This window comes from Stegostoma tigrinum, chromosome 3 (assembly GCF_030684315.1).
Source record: "Stegostoma tigrinum isolate sSteTig4 chromosome 3, sSteTig4.hap1, whole genome shotgun sequence".
Classification (NCBI taxonomy): domain Eukaryota; kingdom Metazoa; phylum Chordata; class Chondrichthyes; order Orectolobiformes; family Stegostomatidae; genus Stegostoma; species Stegostoma tigrinum.
This window is the reverse complement of record NC_081356.1, coordinates 42,269,614-42,297,182: the sequence shown is the minus strand read 5'-3', so window position 1 is coordinate 42,297,182 and position 27,569 is coordinate 42,269,614.

The following is a 27,569-nucleotide window of genomic DNA, read 5'->3' as shown; positions in this document are numbered from 1 at the left end:
CCTTGCCTCTAATCCCTGTACACTGGCAATTGCTTCTATCTAATGTGCATCTCACCACAGCATAAACAAGAACATCTCAATGTTGAGGTTGGTCTTGTTGCATTTGTCACCAAGTTCTGCCTTGCATCTTGCCATGAACTATGTCATTCAGACTCCTAAAATATATCACAGTACACATTGGATCCCCATCCTGTCCCAATGCGCAGTCACAGCTTCCTGTCCCTAAGCTTTCACAAACTCTCAAGTTTTACTTACTTACTAGACTGTGAATGCCACCAAAATGAAGCATTCCAAGTATCCTCTTTCCTATTGCTATGCACTGTTTGCAACTTGGTTGCCAAATCAGCAATTACAAGCCAAAGGGATACAGATACTTATCACAGATATGGTGGTCCAGGGCTGCAATGCAACCTCTAAATCATCAGCTGTTGCGATTACATCACATTTCTACCTCACCTAATTGATTTAAATTGGTATTTAACAACTTACAAATTTTGTAAAGTATTTACAATGTAAAATCTCCTAGCTGAGAGATAAAATTTAAAAACTCACAAATTACTGGAAGTTCAAAAAAAAGGAAAACAACACCCACTTCCCCTTCTGTACCAAATTTCCATTTGCACCAAACTTCTGACCAACAGTCTATTTACAAAGGACTCTGTGCTTCCATGTTGTTTCAGTTGTGACTTGTATCAATTTGTATCAATTAGACAAGCTTTGAGAAGTCAGAGAGTTGCTCACTGCAAAATTCCTGGCTTCTGACTATCTCTTGTCTCCACAATGCGTAACGGGATGGCTAGCTAAGGTGGCAGCTGATAATAACCTGCAGGATATTGATGTTGTGGAATTTAGTGATGGTAAGTCAGGCATGAATGTTAAGTGGAGATGCTTAAATTCCCTGTTGTTGGAGATGATTATTGTCTGACACTTGGATGGCATGAATGTTCCTGGTTGCTATCAGTCTAAGACTGAATATTGTCCAGGTCTTCCTGGACACATTCTTTGAGGATGTGAGGAGTTGTGAGTGGTTATAAACACAGCATTCCTTAACAACTATCCCCACTTCTGACTTTACAGTGGAGGGAAGGCCATTAATGAAAATGATTAGTCCTAGAACACTACCATTAGAAACTCCTACAGCATTGGCTGAAACAATTGATTTTCTGCAGACACAACCATCTTCCTTCTTGCCACCCATGGCTCCATCGAGTGGAGAGCTTTGCCACTGTTTCCCATTGACTTCAAAATTGCTTGGGGTCATTGATTCCAAGGACAACTCTCACTCCATGTCTGCAATTCAACCTTTAATGCAGTCTGGAGCCAAATGGCCCTGAGGGAATGCAAGGTAAGCTTTGATGAGCAAGTTATTGTTGACTAAATGTTACTTAATATACAGTCATGACGTCTTCCATCATTTTACAGATGATTAAGAGTAGATTGAAGGCCTATGGCTGGCACGATTAGATTTGTTTCGCATTTTCTGGCAGAGGCAGCCCTGGCCAATATTCCATCTTGTGGGATGGATGTCAGTGTTATAGTTGTAATAGAACAGCTTGGCTAGGGACATGCTTAATCCTGGAGCACAGGTTTTCAAAACCTGATAGAGTTGAGGAACTTTCAAAATGGATGGCCTTTTACATCTGCAATGTTTGTCAAGCTTTTAGAGCAATCCAAAAGTATTACTGATGATCATTCTTGTTTGGCACTCCTGTAGAATTTCACAGCTGCCATTGTCAAGGGCCACCCCGGTAACAACATAACAAAGTGCTAGACTTGAAAGGAACTGGGAATTTAAAACATGAAATTGGATTATCGCTTGCTTTATTTGGAACATGGTTTAGCAGTTTTTCCAGATCACTTGACATCTGCCAAAACTATCAAAAGGGCGGAGAAAACTGTCGAAAAGTGAAAATGTCATGAGGGAGCTATTTTTCCTTGTGTCGACAACAGTTTTAACTCTGGTGGAGAGACAGAGACAAGTAGAAACATTTCGTGGTCTGCTTTATTTACTTGGGCAGCTGAAATTGCCTTCTGTGAAGAAACTGAAAAAGCACAAGCCTTTCTCTCCCTTGTCATGTTCCTAGCTACACAAGCTAGCTGTGAAAAGTCAACTGTGGAAGCCATCACAGCTGCTGAGACAGTTCTGTAATTCCAGGCCTTTATTTCAGACAGCATTAAATGTTACTCTTTGATAGAACAGGATGTATCAAAACCATGGAGACCAAGCTTGTTTCCATTTCTCTAATTATTGGCTTTATCTGCATCTGTAACTAACCTTTGTTTGTGAGTGTGTGTGTGTGTAATTATCATAGTACTTCGTAACTTCAGGAATAAGAGTGTAAATAATTCTAACCGTTTAGGCAAAATCATGAATGGGCTAGACAGAGAATGTAGAAAGAAGCAGTTTCCACTTGTACAATAAACAAGAACAAGAGGGCATAGACATCATGTGATGTACAAACAAAGCAAGGATGTTGTGATAAAACAAACACTTTCACACAGCAGAGATAATGGGAACTGCAGATGCTGGAGAATTCCAAGATAATAAAATGTGAGGCTGGATGAACACAGCAGGCCAAGCAGCATCTCAGGATGCGTCTCCCGTATTTCCCGCAACACATCCCTCACACCACGCCCCCGCCACAACCGCCCAAAGAGGATCCCCCTCGTTCTCACACACCACCCTACCAACCTCCGGACACAACGCATCATCCTCCGACACTTCCGCCATTTACAATCCGACCCCACCACCCAAGACATTTTTCCATCCCCACCCCTGTCTGCTTTCCGGAGAGACCACTCTCTCCGTGACTCCCTTGTTCGCACCACACTGCCCTCCAACCCCACCACACCCGGCACCTTCCCCTGCAACCGCAGGAAATGCTACACTTGCCCCCACACCTCCTCCCTCATCCCTATCCCAGGCCCCAAGATGACATTCCACATTAAGCAGAGGTTCACCTGCACATCTGCCAATGTGGTATACTGCATCCAATGTACCCGGTATGGCTTCCTCTACATTGGGGAAACCAAGCGGAGGCTTGGAGACCGCTTTGCAGAACACCTCCGCTCAGTTCACAACAAACAACTGCACCTCTCAGTGCAAACCATTTCCACTCCCCCTCCCATTCTCTAGATGACATGTCCATCATGGGCCTCCTGCAGTGCCACAATGATGCCACCCGAAGGTTGCAGGAACAGCAACTCATATTCCGCCTGGGAACCCTGCAGCTTAATGGTATCAATGTGGACTTCACCAGTTTCAAAATCTCCCCTTCCCCTACTGCATCCCTAAACCAGCCCAGTTCGTCCCCTCCCCCCACTGCACCACACAACCAGCCCAGCTCTTCCCCCCCACCCACTGCATCCCAAAACCAGTCCAACCTGTCTCTGCCTCCCTAACCGGTTCTTCCTCTCACCCATCCCTTCCTCCCACCCCAAGCCGCACCCCCATCTACCTACTAACCTCATCCCACCTCCTTGACCTGTCCGTCTTCCCTGGGCTGACCTATCCCCTCCCTACCTCCCCACCTATACTCTCCTCTCCACCTATCTTCTTTTCTCTCCATCTTCGGTCCGCCTCCCCCTCTCTCCCTATTTATTCCAGTTCCCTCTCCCCATCCCCCTCTCTGATGAAGGGTCTAGGCCCGAAACGTCAGCTTTTGTGCTCCTGAGATGCTGCTTGGCCTGCTGTGTTCATCCAGCCTCACATTTTACTTTCACACAGCAAGTAGTTGAAGTATAGAATGGACTGCCTGGATATATGAACATTCAATAGGGCATTCAATGATTATTTGGATAGAAATGGTGTGTAGAGATATGGGGAAAGGACAGGAAATGGTCAAGAAGTAGATAACACAGCCTAACTAGATAATAGAGCAGGTTCAGGCACTGTGAGCCAAATCTCTTCCTTCTGTACTGTAAACGTTCTATGATTCTGTTAAGGACAGAGGGCTTCATTGCTGGATTGTTTGTAATTGACTCACTTGCTCTAAGGGTAAGAAGTATACAAATCCACACATGAATACATTTACCATAGACAACTTTGTGGAAATACCTCAAATCTATCCAAAAATACAATGTTGTCTGTTTCTTGTTCAAGACATCCAATAAGAACAGAGAAGGTGGTAAAATTCAGTAAGAACAGAGAAGACGGTAAAATTCAGTAAGAACAGAGAAGATGGTAAAAGGGGCGGAGGTGTGGCATTGTTGGTCAAGGACAGTATTACAGTTGCAGAAAGGATGTTTGGGGACTCATCAACTGAGGTAGTATGGGCTGAGGTTAGAAACAGGAAAGGAGAGGTCACCCTGTTGGGAGTTTTCTATAGGCCTCCGAATAGCTCCAGAGATGTAGAGGAAAGGATAGCAAAGATGATTCTCGATAGGAGTGAGAGAGACAGGGTAGTTGTCATGGGGGACTTCAACTTTCCAAATATTGAATGGGAACACTATAGTTTGAATACTATAGATGGGTCAGTTTTTGTCCAGTGTTTGCAGAAGGGCTTCCTGACACAGTATGTAGATAGACCAACAAGGGGCGAAGCCACATTAGATTTGGTACTGGGTAATGAGCCTGGCCAGGTGTTAGATTTGGAAGTAGGTGAGCACTTTGGTGATAGCGATCACAATTCTGTTAAGTTTACTTTAGTGATGGAAAGGGATAGGTGTATACCACTGGGCAAGAGCTATAGCTGGGGGAAAGGCAATTACCATGAGATTAGGCAAGATTTAGGGACCACAGGATGCGGAAGGAAACTGCAGGGGATGGGCACATTAGAAATGTGGAGCTTATTCAAGGAAAAGCTGCTGTGTGTCAGAGATAAATATGTACCTGCCAGGCAGGGAGGAAGCTGTAGAGAGCGGGAGCCGTGGTTTACAAAGGAGGTAGAATCTCTGGTCAAGAGGAAGAAGAAGGCTTATGTTAGGATGAGATGTGAAGGCTCAGTTAGGGCACTTGAGGGCTACGAGGTAGCCAGGAAAGACCTAAAGAGAGAGGTCAGAAGAGCCAGGAGGAGACATGAGAAGTTGTTGGCGGATAGGATCAGGGTAAACCCTAAGGCTTTCTATAGGTATTTAAGGAATAAAAGAATGACGAAAGTAAGATTAGGCCCAATCAAGGATAGTAGTGGTAAGTTGTGTGTGGAGTCAGATGAGATAGGGAAATGCTAAATGAATATTTTTCAACAGTATTCACACTAGAAAACAACAATGTTGTCGAGGAGAATACTGAGATACAGGCTACTAGACTAGGTGGGATTGAGGTTCACAAGGAAGAGGTATTAGAAATCCTACAGAGGGTGAAGATAGATAAGTCCCCTGGGCCGGGTGGGATTTATCCTCGGATCCTCTGGGAAGCCAGGGAGGAGATTGCCGAGCCTTTGGCATTGATCTTTAACTCGTCATTGTCTACAGGAATAGTGCCAGATGACTGGAGGATAGCAAATGTGGTTCCCCTGTTCAAGAAGGGGAGTAGAGACAACCCTGGTAATTATAGACCAGTGAGCCTTACCTCAGTTGTTGGTAAAGTGTTGGAAAAGGTTATAAGGGATAGGATTTATAATCATCTAGAAAAGAATAAATTGATTAGGGATAGTCAGCACGGTTTTGTGAAGGGAAGGTTGTGCTTCACAAACCTTATTGAGTTCTTTGAGAAGGTGACCAGACAGGTAGATGAGAGTAAACTGGTTGATGTGGTGTATATGGATTTCAGCAAGGCGTTCGATAAGGTTCCCCACAGTAGGCTATTGTACAAAATGCGGAGGAATGGAATTGTGGGAGATATAGCAGATTGGAGCGGAAATTGGCTTGCTGAAAGAAGACAGAGGGTAGTAGTTGATGGGAAATGTTCATCTTGGAGACCAGTTACTAGTGGTGTACCGCAAGGGTCGGTGTTGGGTCCACTGCTGTTTGTCATTTTTATAAATGACCTGGATGAGGGCATAGAAGGATGGGTTAGTAAATTTGCAGATGACACTAAGGTTGGTGGAGTTGTGGACAGTGACGAAGAATGCTGTAGGTTGCAGAGAGACATAGATAAGCTGCAGAGCTGGGCTGAGAGGTGGCAAATGGAGTTTAATGCAGACAAGTGTGAGGTGATGCATTTTGGTAGGAGTAACCAGAAGGCAAAGTACAGGGCTAATGGTAAGATTCTTAGTAGTGTAGATGAGCAGAGAGAACTTGGTGTCCATGTACACAGATCCTTGAAAGTTGCCACCCAGGTTGACAAGGCTGTTAAGAAGGCATACAGTGTTTTAGCTTTTATTAACAGAGGGATCGAGTTCCGGAACCAAGAGGTTATGGTGAAGCTGTACAAAACTCTGGTGTGGCCGCACTTGGAGTACTGTGTACAGTTCTGGTCACCGCATTATAAGAAGGATGTGGAAGCTTTGGAAAGGGTGCAGAGGAGATTTACTAGGATGTTGCCTGGTATGGAGGGAAGGTCTTACGAGGAAAGGCTGAGGGACTTGAGGCTGTTTTCATTAGAGAGAAGAAGGTTGAGAGGTGACTTAATTGAAACATATAAAATAATCAGAGGGTTAGATAGGGTGGATAGGGAGAGCCTTTTTCCTAGACGGCGAGCACGAGGGGGCATAGCTTTAAACTGAAGGGTGAAAGATATAGGACAGATGTCAGAGGTAGTTTCTTTACTCAGAGAGTAGTAAGGGAATGGAACACTTTGCCTGCAACGGTAGTAGTTTCGCCAACTTTAGGTACATTGAGGTCGTCATTGGATAAGCATATGGACGTACATGGAATAGTGTAGGTTAGATGGGCTTGAGATCGGTATGACAGGTCGGCACAACATCGAGGGCCAAAGGACCTGTACTGTGCTGTAATGTTTTATGTTCTATGTTAAATCCTTTTGAAGACTAAGGTTCCTCGCTGTAGAAGCCATTTTTTGTTTGCTTTTCTATTCTTCCCGTTAAAATGAGTAATGTCACATTTCTCCACATTAAACTCCATCAGTCATCCTGTAGTCTATTTTCTTAGCCTGTCTCTCATCTTCTGTGCCATCAAAGCTTACTGTCCCACCTAGTTCTGTATTGTCAACAAACGTGGATACATTACCAACATCACATTCACTTAAGTCATCAGTAGTTGTTCCCATTGTACATTGTGACATAGAGCTCTGACCTTCAGAGGCAAAAGTGTTATCACTGAACAATGGAGTTTTATACCTGGCTGATTACAATGCTTGTTACAGGAGGTGGCCCAACTCAAGTGAAACCATCTCTGCAATACTTCTTGGAGGTTTGCAGGTACATTACTCTGAACTTATGCTTTTTTTGGCAATGTGAACATAACTCTTACTATTTGCTCTCTGCAGAACAGCCATAGTTGTTTGTTACTTCCTTATGTTCTTATTTCTATTCCTTCTTTTCATCTACAAGCCAAAATGGAATTGGCAGAAAGGACACCATTTATAATACACGTATTACAATAAGTCTCTAAAAGCTCAGCAACAATGTCAAGCCTTTAAAATGGGCCATGTGGTTGAAAACCATTATCTTATATCGGAAAATATCTCCCCAGTATTGGTATTATTGTAGCTGATTGAATGAAGATCCCTTTGAATGGAGCTGGAAATGGCTGCTTCCTGTCTATGGGTTGTGGGACAACTGAGAGCCTATCAATACATCATGGTTGAAGACAAAAATGACATTATGTTCATAACTACACCATTTTATCCCATTCCACATATATTAATGAGGTCTGCCTGTTTTTCTCCAGAAGCTTAAATCAAGGCCTGCCTGCAAACCCAAGCTTGTAGACCTCCAGCAGGAAGGTGTGATCATGGCAATTTTTTAGGCCTTTATGAGGTTTAAATGTTATGGTAACAAAATGAAAACCACTTTTTGTTTCTTAGCTACAAATTGACAATGCAAGTAAAAAATGATGATCTCTAACAAGATAAACCCTAACCATCTCCCCATCATGAATTGCTAAATCACTGGCAGCAGCCTTCTAAATTACTAATGATCAGAAACTGAAATAGGCCTGCCTTGCAAATACTGTGGCTACAAGGACAACCCAGAAACAGGGAATCATGCAGTGAGTAACCGATCCCCTTTCTCCCCAATGCCGAATGACCCCATCTGTAAGGCATAAATCAAGAGCAGTGTTGTGTCTAAGATGTGTAATTGCAGGAAACTCCTGCACATATTGATCTGTGTGCAGATGCATTCACCTTCAGTTTGAGAAGCCACTGTCAGCCGTGGACTTTGTAAGTCTGCAGAGTGGCAGGAAATCTCGGAGGCAGCAAAGAGCAGGAGCATAATGGAATACTCTCCATTTTCCACATTGAGTGTAACTCCAACAGCATTCAAGATATTTGATACTAACCAGGACAAAATGTCTTGTTAGTTTAATAACCATTCACAGGCACCCACTCACAGGCTTCATCATTCACTCCCTCCACCATTGATGCACAGTGAGAGCTGTGCACCATCTATAAGATGTGCTGCAGGAACCCACCAAGGCTCCTGTGACAGCACTGTTCAAACCTGTGACCTCTATCATCTAGAAGAAGGAGGGTAGCTATACATGGGAACACCATCATCTGCAATTTCCCCACTAAGACATTCACTGTTCAGACTTCAAAGCATAATGCCTTTTTTTCACTGTCTCCAGGTGAAAGCCCTGGAGGTGCTTATCTAAAAGCGCCCTTGGTATCCATAAACAACACGGGCTGCAGATGTTCAAGAAGGTGACTGACCACTATAATTCAGAGAAGCTTATCAACAGCAATTTGTTTAAATATGAATGTTTATTAAGTTAAAATAAATTATTATAGTGGTAATAATAAATGGAAGATAAATAAATGGACCCGGAAGAGGGCAGCAGAGTGGTGACGCTGATGTGGGGAAGATCTACATCTGTGCAGTCACCACTTTCAGAAGGTGTTTTGCGGAGGGGCTGTTGTCAAGTGACAATGTAGATTGGAGACAGATGTTTGCGGGCAACTCAACATCTGGTCTGTAGGAAGCTTTCATGTTTAAGTTGCTAGGGGCTCAGGTCTGGCATGTTCCTGTAAGGATGAAAGATATGTATGGCAAATTTAGGGAATATTGGATAATGAGAGACATTATGAACCTATTAAAAAAGAAAAAGGAAACATTTATCAAGGCTAGGAGGCTGGGGACACATGAAGCAAGAGTGGAATACCAGGAAAGTCAAAAGAAACTGAACCAGGGATTCAGGAGGGCTAAAAGGGGTCAGGAAAAGTCATTGGGCAGCAGGATTAAGGAAAATCCTAAGGTTTTTTATACATATATAAAGAGAAGAGGGTAGCTAGGGAGAGGGTTGGCCCACTCAAGGGCAGGGAAGGGAATTTATGTGTGGAGCCAGTGGAAATGTGCGAGGTACTAAATGAGTACTTTCTGTCAGTATTCACCATAGAGAAAGACTTCTTGGATGATGAGTTTGGGGAAGGGTGTGCAGATAGTTTGGGTCATGTTGAGATCAAAAGGGAAGAGGAGGATCTTGAAAAACATTAAGGTAGACAAGTCCTCAGGGTCTGATGGGATTTACTGCAGAATACTGAGAGAGGCAAGGGAGGAAATTGCTGGGGCCTTGAGAGAAATCTTTGCATCTTCACTGGCTACAGGGGAGGTCCCAGAGGACTGGAGAACGGCTAATATTGTTCCTTTGTTTAAGAAGGATGACAGGGATAATCCAGCTAATTACAGGCCAGTAAGCCTTGCATCAGTGGTAGGGAAATTATTGGAGAGGATTCTTCGAGTCAGGATTTACTCCCACTTGGAAATAAGTAGGCATATTAGCGAGAGGTAACATGGTTTTTGAAGGGGAGGTCATGTATCATTAACCTTTTTGAGTTTTTTGAGGAAGTGATGAACATGATCACTGAGGGTAGGGTGTTGTCTACATGGACTTCAGTAAGGCCTTTGTCAAGGTCCCTCATGGCAGGCTGATACAGAAAGTAAAGTCATACAGGGTCAGAGGTGAGTTTGCAAGATGGATAAAAAAAACATTGGCTCAACCATAGAAGACAGAGGGTAGCAGTAGAATGGTGTGTTTCTGAATGGAGGGTTGTGACTAGTTGCATTGCTCAGGGATCAGCTTTGGAACCTCTGCCATTTGTAATATATATAAATGAATTGGAGGAAAATGTAGCTGGTCTGATTAGTAAGTTTGCCGATGACACTAAGGTTGACAGAATTGTGGATAGCAATGAGGACTGTCAAAGGATACAGCTGAATATAGATCGGTTGGTGACATGGGCAGACAGATGGCAGATGGAGTTTAATCTGGAAAAATGTGAGGTAATGCATCTTGGACGATCTAATCCAATGAAAAATATACAGTAAATGGCAGAAACATTAACAGTACCAATTGGCAGAGGGATCTGGGTGTATGGATACACAGGTCACTGAAAGTGGCAAAGTAGGTGTAGAAGGTAGTCAACAAGGCATACGGCATACTTGCCTTCATCGGTTTAAAAATTAGCAGGTAATTGTGGCTTTATAGAACATCAGTTCAGCCGCATTTGGAATAATGTGTTTAATTCTGGTGGCCACATCACCAGAAGGATGTATCAGAGATAATTGGAACTGCAGATGCTGTGGAATCCGAGATAACAAAGTGTGGAGCTGGATGAACACAGCAGGCCAAGCAGCATCTTAGGAGCACAAAAGCTGATGTTTCGGGCCTAGACCCTTCATCAGAAAAGGGTTAGACCCGAAACATCAGTTTACAAGAAGGATGTGGGAGCTTTGGAGAGGGTACAGAAAAGATTTACTAGGATGTTGCCTGGTATGGAGGGCATTAGCTATGAGGAGAGGTTGGAGAAACTTAGGTTGTTCTCACTGGAACGACAGAGGCTGAGGCTCAACCTGATAGAGATCTACCAGATTATAAAGGGCATGGACAGAGTAGACAGTCAGAAGCTTTTTCCCAGGATGGAAGGGTCAGTTACTAGTGGGCATAGGTTTAAGGTGCAAGGGGCAAAGTTTAAAGGTGATGTATGAAGCAAGTTTTTGACACAGAGGATGGTTGTTGCATGGAAATTGTTTCTGGGGGGAGGTAGAAGAAGCAGGTACGATAGTGACTGTTAAAGGGCGCCTTGACCAATGCATGAATAGAATGGGAATAAAGGAATACGTTTCCCACAAGGATAGGGGGTTTAGGTTGTGATGGGCAACATGTCAGTGCAGGCTTGGAGGGCTGAAGGGCCTGTTCTTGTGTTGTAATTTTCTTTGTTCCTTGTTTGTTTCATAAGACGGAAAAATAGACAAGTCTAACGCCCTCTTCCTGTCAGGGCCCTCTCAACCTATGACAGTCTGGAGCCATAAGTTCGTTCCTGGCACTGTTCATTATTCTAAGGTGAAATGCATTGGAATGAAAACTCTCTCTCTCTTATACAGTATAACAAACAGTCACCACAAAGAAAGCAGATATAAAAAGGCAAAACTGATGGCTGGTACAAAAAACACAGAATGGGGAAACAAGCTGCAGTTGTCATCTTCGGCTCATAAAGAAATGTTCATAGGACTCTATCAAGGTCATGCAGCTTGTCGAGTATCATCAACACTTTTTGCCCTTCAGGCCATCCTCTACATTCCACCCCCGACGAAATTTGACAGCGCATGTTCAATTGCAGATGCAGGTGCAAATCAGCGACAGCCGCCTAGGAACATATAAACATATGAATAAGAAAATTAACACTATAATGAAAATAACTAGAATCAATACAAACAATACAACAATAGGGTGTATCATCAAGTTAGCAATCACATTGGCCTTTGGGGACCAACCCTTAAATATATATCCCAGGCCTGATGTATGGCCAAGCCTGTGTTGAAACCAACAAGTCATGCCACCTGACTGAGACGACCAAAACATCACCTGCATTTTGTTTTCAGATAATCTATTCACATGATTTGCTCTAAAATTCAGTAGATTCCAGATTCAGGTTTCTTAATTTGTATTTTTTTTCATCCTCAAGTTCCCCATCCACAGATCACTTCACCCAATAACAGTAAAATAACATCATACGTGGACTCAAAATTTCTCCAGCTCTCTTCGTCTGTATCCATCTTGAGGATAGTTCTCCAATATGGTTCCCTCCTTTCCAACCTGATGAATGATTGTAATGTTAAGTGGTAACAACCTCCAAATGCAGGTACCCCCTTTTGAACTACAATACACATGGTAAACTTCGAAGCACATGCATCATACAAACGCTCAAGATGGGATATCTGTATATCACCTGATAGGCCCTTTCACTCAGTTCAGCATTACTCCTCCCAGAGTCCCATATTTTTTCATTTCTGTAACATTTTGACGTAATAACCAATCATGCTTTTTATTTTGGTTACATTTTTTAGTCCCTTTCACTAATACTACTTTTCTTGTTTTAAAGTCAGTTTCTCTCTGGATTTTGTGTCAGTATCTTACTGTTTAAACCATGTTTTGTCCTATTCCAAACCAGAAATTGATTTCTGAAGAAGAGTCTCGGCCCAAAACGTCAAGCTTTCGTGCTCTTCTGATGCTGCTTGGCCTGCTGTGTTCATTCAGCTTCACACCGTGTTATCTCAGATTCTCAAGCATCGGCAGTTCCTGCTTTCTCTGTATCAAGAGAAAGCTGTCAGTTTTGTTCTCTCATCTAAACCTCCTTTTTACTACTGCAGCATTTTAACTTCAATTGTTGCTTCAACATATTATTCTAACTATATTTTTGTATTAGACTACCAGTTTCCACCCTTTATTATTTTGTCTCATCCAATTTTGCAACTGAACTGTTCCCACCATATCTAGCTCCAAAGATCTGTAGATATTTGTAGTCTGTAGAACATAATCTCATAATATTTTAAAACAGATGTTAGACATTTCTGCTTGATTCAGCCGCAACATACTTTGTTCTTTTGCTCAAATGACCTACATTTTTAAAGTTACTTAATAATTCATTTTAGATATTTGACATACTTTTTGTAAATTTGTCCAAGTTCAAAATTCTGTTCACTCCCTTAAAGGCACTAATCATTTTTATGCATTGAAAGCACTGAGACTGTGTGCATGCACTTTATCATTTCCCAGAATTCCTTTGAATTTTCAGGCAACTATCCCATTTAAATGTTTCAGAATAGCAGGATTTGTGAGCCTTAATATAATTTTGTCATGATGTGCTTAAGTGTATTCAAGCTCGGTGGCTTTGAGATTCCTGGTGCTCACCACAATTAATACTTCCACAGCACTTCCCCAACACTGAAGTGTGTTATTGATGAGTGGCTTGAAGGGTTGAGGGTGCCTCATCTATTAATGTGTTGCGGCGTTGAAATTATGCAAATAGGTTCAGCTTTCAGTGTCTCCAATTTGTAAAAAAACACGAACAAGCTCCATCCATTCCACATCAAGCAGAACGGGTTAATTCGTATTAAGCTAGTACAGATACAATAAAGGGGGTGGCGTGTAAACTCCAGCACCTAGTTGCATCAGCTGTCTCTCCTCCTCCTCGAAGGAAGGAAAAGCCCACCCTATTGTCAAATTTGCCTTTTCTAAATTCCTCATTCCCCCATAGAGTTGCATTTTCAACATTCTAATTCAACATCCAACTTGGATGTTAACAATGAGTCAATCTTACCATTCGGAATTAAAGATTCACTCGTGTCAAAACAGTGTTTCGAAGTTCACTCTGGCCAGAAAATCAAATTCGAAACATGATAACTTCTGGAATTAAAGTTTACTCAAGTCCAAACACAGTACAGAGCCAAAAGGTACATTTTTACCAAGCTTTACAAAATTTTTTAATCAATATTTTGCAGATATTTGCTTTACATAACCACTGATGCTTTCTCAAGAGGACATTACATTAACTCTAAATGTCCCATACTGATACAGGCACAAAATACTCTTTCAAATCACCATACATTCCCAAAATGCAAACTATAACTTTGAATTATCCCCAGATGTCAAACTCCATGAACAAAATGACACAAATTGTACAGGATGACATTTAGCAACCAACAACAAAGGTGCATTCAAACCAGAACACAAAGAGTTAACACTTTTTCTGTACTCTTGAAAGTATTCTGAATGACCTTTTAAGGTCATTGTGCGATTATTTCGAACATTGCTTATTAAGAAATGTATGGACTTGAGCAGCTTAATTTTTGTACGGAACATGGCCTTCCATTGATTTGCACTGTGTTTCCCAGAATTGAGACCTTTCTTAAGTGAGCTACATTGATGCCAGATTGAGTTGCTTCTATAAATGCAATTCGTGATTCTTCTACAGTCGCAACAGGTTTGATAGTGAACTTCTCAATTTTTGGAAAGTCTTGAGTAGGAGGAGGAGGTGCATAAAATGAAGTGGTTGGTTGTCCTGATTGAGAATATTCCCTCATATCCAGTGTATCTTTTGATACTGCAGAAGTTGTCTGTTTCAGTTTTGTAATTCACTGTGTGGTCTAATTGATGTCAAAAGTGCAGAATGTTCCCTCTCTGGTGTAATAAATTAATCTTTTTTGAAGTTACCATTTAGCACTATATCAGAAATCTTTCTTTACTGTTCTTTGTTTTCCCTGATTGGATAGTTTCCATCAGAGAACTGTGTAAATACTCATCTTTTTATGCAGGCTCCTGAATAATGGGTTTGAATTTCTTGACAGACCCAAACATATCGGTATCGGGTTTGGTGTTGAAGCAGTTTGTGCAAAAGGAAGGTGAATGTTCTGACTGCATCACAAATACTGTTTCAGCAACTGGAGAGGATACAGTCGATATTGTAAGCAGATTTGGGGTATATAAATGATGTGAAATGCAATCACTTTGTTTTATAGCAGAAACTTGACTTTTAACAGAATCTGAAAATAAAGGTGAAATTGGATTGATTGCAGAGGTTACAGATGCCTTAACTGACTGATTACATGGAACACTGGAAATCACAACATCTTTCATAAAAGTTGAATGCATTTTACTTTGTGGAATCTGCCTATTTGCAGTGTGACATTGCTTGTCAGTCAGAAAGGCGTATGCACCTTTAATGAATTAATTCTGATTTGGAACAGTTTTAGTTTCCTTATGTATTATTATGTTTTCAACATTTTCTGTGTTGGAGAGGAGTGAAAACCCTGTCTTCTGTTGGGTTTCCTTCCCTTCTTCCACATCTGATTTGATCTCTCTTACTTCCTTACGCTTCGGAAAGCAGTGCATTCTTCACATATTGTACATGGCACTCATACGTTTTCCATGTAGCTTACTCCTCTCTATTCCTGCTTTCAGTAATGCCATAAACATTTCCCTTCTGGTTATCTTTTGTATTCACCTTCGAACCCACCTCATCTCCAACTTATTGTCCCTGTTTGTGGCTTGCTCGTGTGGATCTTACCCTTCACTTACCAGCCTCCACATCTCCTAATTGTCCTTTCAGCAAACATACCAGTCTTATTCAGAGATAGCAAGAACTGCAGATGCTGGAGTCAGAAACAGTGCAGTGTGGAGCTGGAGGAACACAGCAGGCCAGGCAGCATCAGAAGAGCAGGAAAATTGACATTTCAGGTCAGAACCCTTCTTCCGAAATGGTGAGTGAGAGGGGAATTGGGAAGTAAATAGAGAGAGGAGGAGTGGAGCTGGAGAAGGTTGGATGGAGATGGAGATAAGTGAATGCAGGTAGGGAGTGGTAGGGATTGATCAGTGGTATCGGTGGGAGAGAAGATGGACAGGTTGTGTCAGGTCAAAAAGGCAGGAATGAACAAAGAACAAAGAAATCTACAGCACAGGAACAGGCCCTTCAGCCCTCCAAGCCTGCGCAGATCAAGACCCTCTGTCTAACCTGTCATCTATTTTCTAACGGTCTATGTCCATTTGCTCCCTGCCCATCCATGTACCTGTCCAAATATATCTTAAAAGATGCTAACGTGTCTGCGTCTACCACCTCCGCTGGCAACACACTCCAGGCACCCACCACCCTCTGTGTAAAGAACTTTCCACGCATATCTCCCTTAAATTTTCCTCCTCTCACTTTGAACTCATGATCCCTAGTAATTGAGTCCCCCACTCTGGGAAAAAGCTTCTTGCTATCCACCTTTTCTATACCCCTCATGATTTTGTAGACCTCAATCAGGTCCCCCCTCAATCTCTGTCTTTCTAATGAAAATAATCCTAACCTACTCAACCTCTCTTTGTAGCTAGCACCCTCCATACCAGGCAATATCCTGGTGAACCTCCTCTGCACTGTCTCCAAAGCATCCACATCCTTTTGGTAATGTGGCGACCAGAACTGCACACAGTACTCCAAATGTGGCCGAACCAAAGTCCTATACAGCTGCAACATGACCTGCCAACTCTTGTACTCAATACCCCGCCCAATGAAGGAAAGCATGCCATATGCCTTTTTGACCACCCTATTGACCTGCATGTCACCTTCGTGGAACAATGGACCTGAACACCCAGATCTCTCTGTTCATCAATTTCCCCTAGAACTTTTCCATTTACTGTATAGTTCGCCCTTGAATTTGATCTTCCAAAATGCATCACCTCGCATTTGCCTGGATTGAACTCCAAATGACAGTGAGGATTGGTCATGGGATGAGGTTGGGGGAGGGGAGATTTTAAAACTAGGGATTTCTCTGTTTAGGCCATCGAGCTGTAGCTCCTGAGGCGGAATATGAGGTGTTGCTCCTTCAGTTTGCAGGTAGTGACATTATGACACTGGAGGAGGCCCAAGATGGACATGTCATCAAGGGACGGTGAGAGGGGGTTAAAATGGTTGGTGACTGGAAGGTGTTGTCGCTTGTTGTGTGCAGAGCTCAAATGCTCTACGATTAATGTCACCAATGTAGAGGAGGCCCTGTTGGGAGCAACAGATGTGGTAGAGCAAGTTGACAGATGTACAGGTGAACTCAACCCAGTTTATGAAAAGTCTGCTTTGGGTCTTGGGTCAAGGTGAGGAGGAAGGTATGGGGGAAAGAGTAGCTCTTCCTGTGGTTGCAGGGAAAGGTACCAGGTGTGGTGGGGTTAGTGGCGAGTGTCGACCGGACAAGGGAGTCATGAAGTGAGCAGCCCCTATGATAAGCAGATAGGGGTAGGGAGGGAAATATACCTTTAGTTGGGGGTCAGATTGTAGGTGGTGGAAGTGGTGAAGAATGATACGTTGGATGCAGAGGTTGGTGGGGTAGTATGTGAAGACCCAGGGGATTCTGCCTTTATTTTTGTTGGGGGTGGGGGTTTGAGGGCAGAAGTGCAGGAAATGCAAGAGAGGCTGTTGAGGGCATTTTTGATCACCTAGGGGGTATGTTGTGGTCCGTAAACCAGGAGGACATCTGGAATGTGGGGAAATGGAATGCCCTATCTTGAGATCAGATATGGCGGAGGCAAAGGAATGGGGAAAAGGGGATCGCATTCATCCAAGTGGGTGGGAGAGAGGAGGTGTAGTCCAGGTAAATTTGGGAATGGTTGTCTTGAAATAGATGTCAGTGTCGAGGCGGTTATCAGAGGTGGAGATGGAGAAGTCCAGGAAGGTGAGGGAGATATCAGAGATGGTCCGGGTGAACTTGAGGTTGGGGGGAAAGGTATTAGTAAAGTTGATGAACTGTTCAAGTTCTTCATGGGGGCACAAGGCAGTGTCGATTCAGCCACTAATGTGGCGGAGGATACGGCAGGGATTGTTTCAGTGTAACAGCCGAAAAATGACTATTCCACGTATCGTACAAAGATGCAGGCATAGCCTGGGCCCATGTGGGTGTACATGGCCACTCCCCTAGTCTGTAGGATGTGGGAAGAGTTAATGGAGAAGATTTCAGGGTAAGGGCAAGTTTGGTTAAACAGATGAAGGTGTCTGGTTGGGCCTGTGGGAGAGGAAGAAGAGGAGGGCTTTTAGGCCATCTGCATGGACAATACAAGTGTACAGGGTTTGAATATTCACAGTGAAGATGAGGTTTTAGCGGCTAGGAAATTGGAAGTCTTGGAGGAGGTTGAGGGTGTGAGTGGTGTCCTGGACATAGGTAGGGAGTTCCTGAACCGGTGCGGGGGTGAAAGACAAGTCAAGATAAGCAGTGGGGCAGGAGCAGGCAGAGACAATGGGTCGGCTGGGGCAGTCAGGTTTGTGGATTTTGGAAAGAAATGGGCGATGTGGAGTTAGGGAACGATGAAGTCGGAGGCTGTGGGTTTTGGAGGTCACCTGAGGTGATGATGTTATGAATGGTCTGAGAGATGATGGTTTGGTGGTCAGGGGTGGGGTCTTGATCGACAGGGTGGTAGGAGGAGGTGTCAGAGAATTGACGCCTGGCCTCAGCGATGTAGAGGTCAGTGTGCCATACCACTACTGTGCCTCCCTTATCTGCGGCTTTGATGGTGATGTTACAGTTGGAGTGGAGGGCTGCATGTTCCATAGGAGGGAGGATGGAATCAGTAAGAGGAGTGGAGAGATTGAGGCAATCGATGTCACAATGGCATTTGGAGATGAACATGTCGAGGGAAGGCTAGGAGGCATTAGGGTGGTGTCCAGGAGGATGGGGTGTGTTGGAGGTGGGAGAAGGGGCTAGTAGAGGTTGGGTGAGAGTCACAGTTAAAGAAATAGGCTTGGAGATGGTGGCAGCAGAAGAAGAGTTTGATATCCAAATGTGAATAGAATTCATTGATGTTTGGGTGCAGGGGAATGAAGGTAAGTCCTTTGTTGAGGACTGGGTGGATGTTGAATACCTGGCAGGGCTTGGGGCTGGGACTAGGTATAGAGATGGAGCTAGGAGTGAGGGTGGAAACTGTCTCAGGAGCAGACGTAGCAGTGGCGGTTTCAATGGAAGTGACAAGATTGGTGGTATCATTGGGAGCGGCCAAGGTAACTGCGTGGTCAATGGAACCAGACACATTGAGAGGGAGGTCCTGGATAGGGTTGGGTTCTGGGCTGGTGTTTGGTGCTATGCACCAGTAAGTTTAGTGTAATTACAGTTTTTGATGTCAGATAGGGTGGAGAAAAGGTGTTGGTTAAGGGTGTGGATTCTGCATAGAATGAAAAACAGAAGAGGTCCTTTGCAGGTCTGGGAGAGGGAGGCTCTGAGCTGGGGTGAGGTTGATTATAATGTGAGAAGATGCTGGCGCATTGCTGAGAACATGTGCTTGAGGATCTATAGAGAGAATCATTTTTGGTGGCTCTGGAGGCTCTGTAGGTAGAGGTTGGCACAGTTGGGGAAAAATTGGGATGGCCTGAAAGTTGTTTGGAGTCTGTTAGGGATGATCTGGCTGTGGAGACAAGTACAGAGAAAGGAAATGTGGCTGTAATACCAGGTTTATTCAAGTATGTGGTAGAAGAGTTTCAGGCCAGAGGAGATTACCTCTGCTAAATTGATGATTATATTATTTCTGCCTTGTGCTCCCATGAGGAGCTTGAACAGTTCATCAACTTTACTAACACCTTTCACCAAAACCTCAAATTCACTTGGACCATCTTCGATACCTCCCACCTCTTCCTGGGCCTCTTCATTTCCATCTCTGGTAACCACCAACTACACATCCTCTCACCCAACCCCCTGCAAGAATGTGATCCCCTACTCGTAATTCCTCCACCTCCGCTGTGTCTGCTCCCAAGATGAAGCGTTCCACTCCCACATGTCCCAGAGGTCCTCCTATTTCGAGGACTGCAACCTCCCCACTCTCTGGTGATCAAAAATGCCCTCAATTAAATCTCTTGCATTTCCAACGCTTTTGTCTCAAGCCCCCTCCCTGCAACAAAAATAAAGACCGAATCCCCTGGTTCTCACATACCACCCCACAAACCTCAGCATCCAACGTATCATTCTCTGCCACACCAGCCACCTATAATCTGACCCATGACCAAAAAGATATTTTCCTCCCCTCCCCTATCTGCCTTTCGTAGAGAATGCTCACTCCACAACTCCCTCATCTGCTCCACATTCGCCACTAGCCCCACCATACCTGGCGCCTTTCCCTGCAAGCACAGGAAGTGTTACACCTGCCCAAACACCTCCCCTTCAACTCCATTCAAGGCCCAAAACAACCTTTTCATAAGCCAGCTTGAGTTCACCTGCACAACTTGGTCTACTGTAACTGCTACTCCTGATGTGGCCTCCTCTATATCTGTGAGACCAAGCAAAGACTCAAAGACCATTTCGCAGAGCATCTGCGCTCTTTGTGCTATAAATGACAGTACCATTCAGTCACCAACCATTTAACTGCTCCTCCCACTCCCTCAATGGCATGCCCATCCTCGGCCTTCTCCAGTGTCACAATGACACCACACACAAACTAGAGGAGCAGCACCTCATACTCCACCTTAGGAACCTACAGCCTGATGGCCTAAATATAGAATTCACCAGTTTTAAAATCTCCCTTTGCCCAGCCTCATCCAATGTCCAAACCTCCCTCTCATCCCCGCCTCCTTGACCTGACACAACCTGTCTATCTTCTCTCCAAACTCTCCATTCCACCCATCCCACTGAAAAATCCCCACTATTCCATAACTGCATCCACTTATCACCATCCCACCTACCTTTCCCCAGGCACCTCCCTCCTCTTTCTAATTATTTCCCAGCTCCCTTCCCCCACCCCATTTCTGAAGAAGGGTCCAAACTCGAAATGTCAACTTTCCTGCTGCTTTGATGCTGCCTGGCCTGCTGTCGTCCTCTGGCTCCACACTATGTTATACCTGACCCACTGCCTATACTTGGGCTGGCCTTAAAGGGGCTAATAGGCCATCTCTCGTCCAGCTCGGACAACTTCCCATTAGCTGGCTCCTCATTCCAGTTGTGAAAGATTCCGGGACTGGATCCTGAAATTGTAGAGAATGCTATACCTGCTTACATAGCCAAATCCATCAAATGTTTTATACCTTCTCACGTGCTTTCCCATTTTTCAACATCACCTTCCCGGTCTACTGGGGAAGGGTACTTGTTTCCTATTTCTAATGTCAGTGCATTCTACAACGATCCAGTTTGCCCTGTGTTTCTGAATATACTATTCACATGTAGATCAACACTCAATGCTCCCAGGTGCCTTTCCTCAGTGGCATTCAGCATAATATAGACAGCACCCTGGTCTCATGACCACATCAGCCAAGAGGTCAAGGGCTTGTCGGACTTCTGCTTAAAGTCTGACTCCAGATCCTAGACGTAGAGTAATCTCTCACGGTTCTTGAATTTTGTGAGTTGTGTCCTCCTACCTGTTTTGTCTTTTTAGTTATTAGGGGTTGTGTTAATCGTTCCTTCTCTGAGGATGGCGCCAGATGCGGGCCATCCCCTCTCTCACCTGTCTATTCAGACTCTGAATCAGGTGAATACCAATTGTCTCCATCCCACTGTTAGGAGTCCCGTTGTGAGTTTGATAACACACGCACTTTGACTGGGTCAACTTTCCAATCTGCTCGGTTCGCAACAAACAACTGCAGCTCCCAGTCGCGAACCATTTCAACTCCCCCTCCCATTCCTCAGACGACATGTCCATCATGGGCCTCCTGCAGTGCCACAATGATGCCACCTGAAGGTTGCAGGAACACCAACTCATATTCTGCTTGGGAACCCTGCAGCCCAATGGTATCAATGTGGACTTCACAAGTTTCAAAATCTCCCCTTCCCCCACTGCATCACAAAACCAGCACAGCCTGTCTCTGCTTCCCTAACCTGTTCTTCCTCTCACCCATCCCTTCCTCCCACCTCAAGCCGCACCTCCATTTCCTACCTACCACCTCAACCCGCCTCCTTGACCTGTCCGTCTTCCCTGGACTGACCTATCCCCTCCCTACCTCCTTACCTATACTCTCCTCTCTACCTATCTTGTTTTCTCTCCATCTTCGGTCCACCTCCCCCTCTTTCCCTATTTATTCCAGTTCCCTCTCCCCATCCCCCTCTCTGATGAAGGGTCTAGGCCCGAAACGTCAGCTTTTGTGCTCCTGAGATGCTGCTTGGCCTGCTGTGTTCATCCAGCTCCACACTTTGTTATCTTGGATTCTCCAGCATCTGCAGTTCCCATTATCACTTTCCAATTGTGCCGTTTTTCTCTCTTTTTCTGTTGTACCGTCGCCAGATGGCATACCATCTGGTTCTGGTTCACCTCTGCCTTCTCAGCTCTTTCCTGCGCTATCTTAACTACTTCTGTTGGATAATGTTACGCTGCTCTACTGCCGTCAACGCAGCCACAAGCTGTCTGTTTTGGGCCTGGCACTCGTCCAATTCACGACATGTACAGCGCAAACCTGTTAACAATATCCATCCCAATTGCAGTATACTGTTCTTGCTTTTGGGAAAGCCTAACTCCCACAAGCGATCATGTAAGGCAGCTTGTATGAATAACTCTCCCTGCTCTCTTTTTCCGGTTATAACCGCTACCTCATTCCTGCTGGGACCCTACTGTGCTAACAAGGTAGCTATGGGCCTAGATGTAGAGTCTGCCATATTCCATCCTGGGATACAGAAAGTCTCCCGAGCATCAGGTTGCCTTTTTCTTATCTTAAATATTTTCCCGAAACCCAGCCTTGTCGCCAAAAAATGTCTTGGATCTCAGCGTGTATCCAAATGGTTCTTTTCAGCTTCGGGTAAATATCATTAAGATAAGCCTCGACAACAGAAATTTGCTTAAATATGAATCTTTATTAAATGATAATCATTTTTATAGTAGAAATCATAAATTATTATAGCAGTAATAATAAATGGAAGAGAAGAGGAAAACAAAACAAGCCTCATGCCCTTCTAGAAAAAGTAACAAGTATCACGCTCTCTTGCCTGTTGGAGGCACTTCGATCTATGGCTAGTCTGAAGGCTTAAGTTCGTTCCTGGCATCATTCGTGATTCCACAGCAAAGCAAAGTCCAGCCACTTCGAATGAAAACTCTCTCTCTCTCTCTCTCTCTTATACAGTGTAACAAACAGCCAGCACAAAGAAAGCAGATATAGAAAGACAAAACTGCTGGTTGGTACAGAAATACAGGATGGGAAACAAGCTGCAAGTGTTGTCTTCGACTCGTAAAGGAACGTTCATAGGACTCATTCAAGGTCATGCAGCTGTTGAATATCATCATTAACTTCTGGCTGTTTGGCCTGTTCTGTACTCCCATCCAGTGACATTTATATCCCAAGAAGGAATATAGATAAACACAACAACCCACCATATGGATTAAAAATATCAAGCAGTACGCTGTCTCATCACTGCCCCAAGACATTTTTTTTTGTTACACACATAATCAAAACAAGTATGAATTTACCTAGTTCTTGAACCTGAGCAAAACAAAGATGACATCTGCAGTCATGATGTAGGTCTCTGGAATCACTGACTCACCCACTTTCGAAGGACAAAAGATATACAGAACCTTGCATTTCCCGCTGTATGGCAGTCTCTGACAGTTCAGGACCCCTACAACAAATCACTTGTCATTGCATTCAAAAAACATTGCCTGCAATTTGAATTTCAGTCTCATTTTGCATTTCTCTTTTACATTATTAGGGATGCATCAGTTACTTGATAAATAACATGTTAATTGACTATCAGAGGAGTCAGCCAATATCTTGATGATTCAATCATATTATACCCTCCAGCTTTTCAAATTAATTGATTGCATTTGCTTTTCCTGCTAATTCATTATAAGTCATAGGCAGCTGGTATCATTCTTCTTGCAAAAGTTATTCAGAATTTCTATACACAACTTTTTTTTTAAACTTGAAAGCTGTTATATGTAGTTCCATCAAGATATCTTTGAAACTCTTATGGCTTTCACCATTCCTGATTAAACAACAGAATAGAAAAAACAGATTATCCTTCACATTTACAACAGTAAAAGTCCTCTGTGTTTTGTGCATGATCTGAATCCCTGCTATGATAATGAGCTTCATATGAGCATTACATTTAATTTGGAGTCAGGTCCGACTCTTCTCATGAAACTCAGCACCTTTGCATTTCATTAAAATCACTACAATGGACTAAGAATACATATCTCCCAAATACAATTGATGGAATTCGAGCATCGCAAAATAGAATATAGAAAAGCTGTTACAGTTCACCGCTTGCATGCTATTTATTAAGTAGCTCTTAAAGTTGGCTCATACCCATTTCAGCTGGCTGGTCTCTGACAAAAGAATGTCAAAACTATCACAGATACAGAATAATTGGCTAAATGTGACCATTTTAATCCCATTCCTCTGAGGATTCCATCACTAATGTTATGTTAGGAGATTAGGAGAGCCCTTATAGAAATTGAAAGCTAATGTTCCCTTCTGAACTGAGCAAAGCTATAACTGTGCAACAGTCAGAAACTTGGTGTGCAGGAAATACATGGAAAATGCATAAGCAACATTTCCTTTAAGATATCTGGATGTCAATCTTAAATGGACTGTGCAGTGCAACAAGCTAACTGTACAGCAACCCACAAGGCAAGGACTTCCAGCATTTTGATCCAATGACTGTGAGGCAACCACCAGTGCAATTCCAAGTCAGAATGATGTATGACTTGGAGGGAAGCTTGCAGCTGGTGATGTCTGCAAAGTTTAGCTACAAATGTTCTGAATGGCAGAAGACACATGTTTGTAGAGTAGTGTCAAAGAAACATTGGGAGTTTCTACAATGTACCTTTTAACTGGTGTGGAATGTAGTGGACAGAGTAACTGTTTAAGATGCTGGATGGTATGGCAACCTATCTTGTTCCATTGTGTTGCCGAACTTTTTAGATGTGGTTTTGCCCATCAATTATTCCCATCCACTGGATAACCAGAAACTCCCATTTCTCCAATGCTTTTGTGCACTCCGTCTATGTCAGGCAGTACAACTGATGGAATAAACTATCATCATTCTTCTAACTAGTTCCCTGTTGATGTCACATCGTATTTAAAACTCATGTCATCTTTGGCATGCCTCATGCTATCTCTCAAATCTCTTAACTCCTCTGAATTCCATTGTTCCTCTGACTCCAACCCTTTATGCATCCTTAAAATAGAAAATGCTAGAGAAGCTCAGCAGGTCTGGCATCTATATTGGAGGACCGAAATGCAGCATCTTGGAAGTACCACTCCAGAAAAGTACAAGGAAGACTCCACATTCTAAAAATAAAGGACTGTTGTCCATGGCCCTGCATGTATAAGCTCTGCTAGAGAAATGAGGTAGAAACCATGACTACTGTCAAATGCACGGCAAAGCCCAGAACCTGAAATACAGTCAGGATTCTCAGTTGAGTCCCAAATCCTCTAGCTAACCCAATGTGGCCGTTGGATAATCATGATTTGGGAGTCCCTTCTCTCTGATCATGTCCCCTCTGGCCTGGATAACCTTTCTTTTGTGACAGATGAAGGTTCTATTTCTCACGCTGCACTGAGCAAACTAGCAGTGAAGTCCATAAGAAGCTTATGTGACTTAGAGCTAGTTTTCCAGGTTTTCAGCAACACTGCTGTCCTAAGTAGAGTGCTCTCTAGATGTTTGCATGTGCTTCTTTAGATTATCCCAATGCTAATTTCATAGTGGAATTTTATTGAAATAATGCTTGTTGTCTGTTAGCTATTTGCTTATTTTGAGGTCCAGAAGTCAGATCAAGAGCTCTGTTGGAAATGATATTCTCCAGCATTTGTTGAGATATAATGCAGAAGTGCAATAAGGATTTTAAATGTAGGGGTCCCATAAAAGAACTTGAGGAGATGTATAGTAAAAGGAATTGTGCCTTTAATCTAAGTATAACTACTGAGCATGTAATGTCTGATCACAGGAAACTGGAACTTGAGTGGGTAGGGCTCCAAAATAGATGTCGTCTCTTCAAAATTTCTGCAGGTAGTTATGTTCAGTAAACCCCTGTTGATGTTCACACACAGGAGCACAAACCTCATCTTTCTGCTGAAGAGGTATGTGTTTTGGCTTCAAACAACTGAAAAAGGCTTCTCGAGTTTAAAATGGCTGGAAGGCATGCTGTCGGGGCATGGTGTGGTCAGAAATGTTGTACAGGGTGATAGCGATCCTGCTTTTCCTCCCCATCCACCCACAAAGAAGCAGAAAACACTCTAGGTAACATCATTTGTGCCTGTGGGAATACGACACAGTGGAATTCAATACTAGAAGCTTAACTCTAATGATATTTTGCTAGCAATGACAGCCCATTCCACCCCATGCAATTACTGCACCGCGCTACACTACACCTCTTCCCCATAGTCACACTTTCACCATTATTCCAACCTTCACTTCCCTATTTTTCATCATATAGACAATCTATTCAACAATCCCGTAAACACCGTAAGAATGTCACCATCAGTCTCTTCTTTCTTCACATATTATAACAGTGATTACACATTGGAATATCCTGAGATCAGGAAAGATGTTGTGCAGCTTTTGAGGATTAGCTCCTCACCGTGCTGACGAGGAAGCTGCAAATGGAGAAGGTTGAGGCTGTTTAGACATTATCCTCTTTGAACAAAACCTGATAATTATCATAGAGAGTGCAGAGTCATAGCTGCAGAGATGCTGTGCAGCATCAACCAGACAGATGGTTGGACTACTTCAATACTGAGGTGAGGTGAGAGTGACTGTCTTGATATCGAAGCAACATTTGACTGTGTGGTCTCAATGTGCTCTATCAAAACTGGAGCCGTTGGGAATCAGAAGGCAAACTCTCCACTGGTTGGAGTCACATCTAATGCAAAGGGAGATGATTGAGGAGGTCAATCATTTTAGTCCCAGGATATCTCTGCAGGAATTCTCAGGTTAGAATCCAAGCCACTTTATTAATGATTTCCTCCCCATCATAGGATCAGACATGGAATGGGAATAGTTGCTGATGATTGCACAACGTGCAGCACTGATATTTGCAACTCCTCAGATACTGAAACAATCATGAACAAATATCACAAAATCTGGACAATACCTAAGTTTGGACTGACAAGTAGTGAGTAACATTTGCATGGTAAGTACCAGGCAATGACCATCTCCCACAAGAGAGACTACAACCATTGATCACACTAATCCTTTGTGTGAATTTGGAAAGAGTCCTTCAGCACCAAGACTAAAGATCTTCTCCTGCCTGGCACTGAGCAGGTGCCTGATCACTGACAGCCCCCTGAGTGCCAGTAACCTGGCACATTTCCTTTGCCCATCTGCAGGACAGTTGCTGTACAGTGCTCACCAGACTCCAAGCTCACACTCTGTGCAATAATCAGCTTCACTGAAGTATTAACATTAGAGCTGGTAAGCACTATAGGAGGTATCTGTGTTGGTGCTTCTTCAGAGCTATCAACACTGTCGGTATCTGGGAGAGATTGGTGACTCTCTGTGAATGCACTTGGGAGGTTAGCTGTTCCTGTGAGACACAAGAAGCAGAAGAAAATGTGACCAGTGGTTAGGAGTGGTGCCTAATGTCTAATACTGACTGCCTAGTTAATATCAGTGTTACAGTGGAGTACAGACTGGTACTTAGTCTTTTGCCAGGACATGGATGTCATTGCATCCCCACAGGAGAAATCCCAGTGTTCTTCAAGCAGGATTCCCTCCTTGCAGAAGATGAGGATACAGATATCAAGCAATCACTACAAGTGCAGTGTCATTCCACCCTATTATGGGAGATCATTTGCTGTAATAACATAAAGCAAGAGAATGAGTAAGACACCAATGGATTGTATGGTTGTATGTGCTGTTCTATGTGGGGGA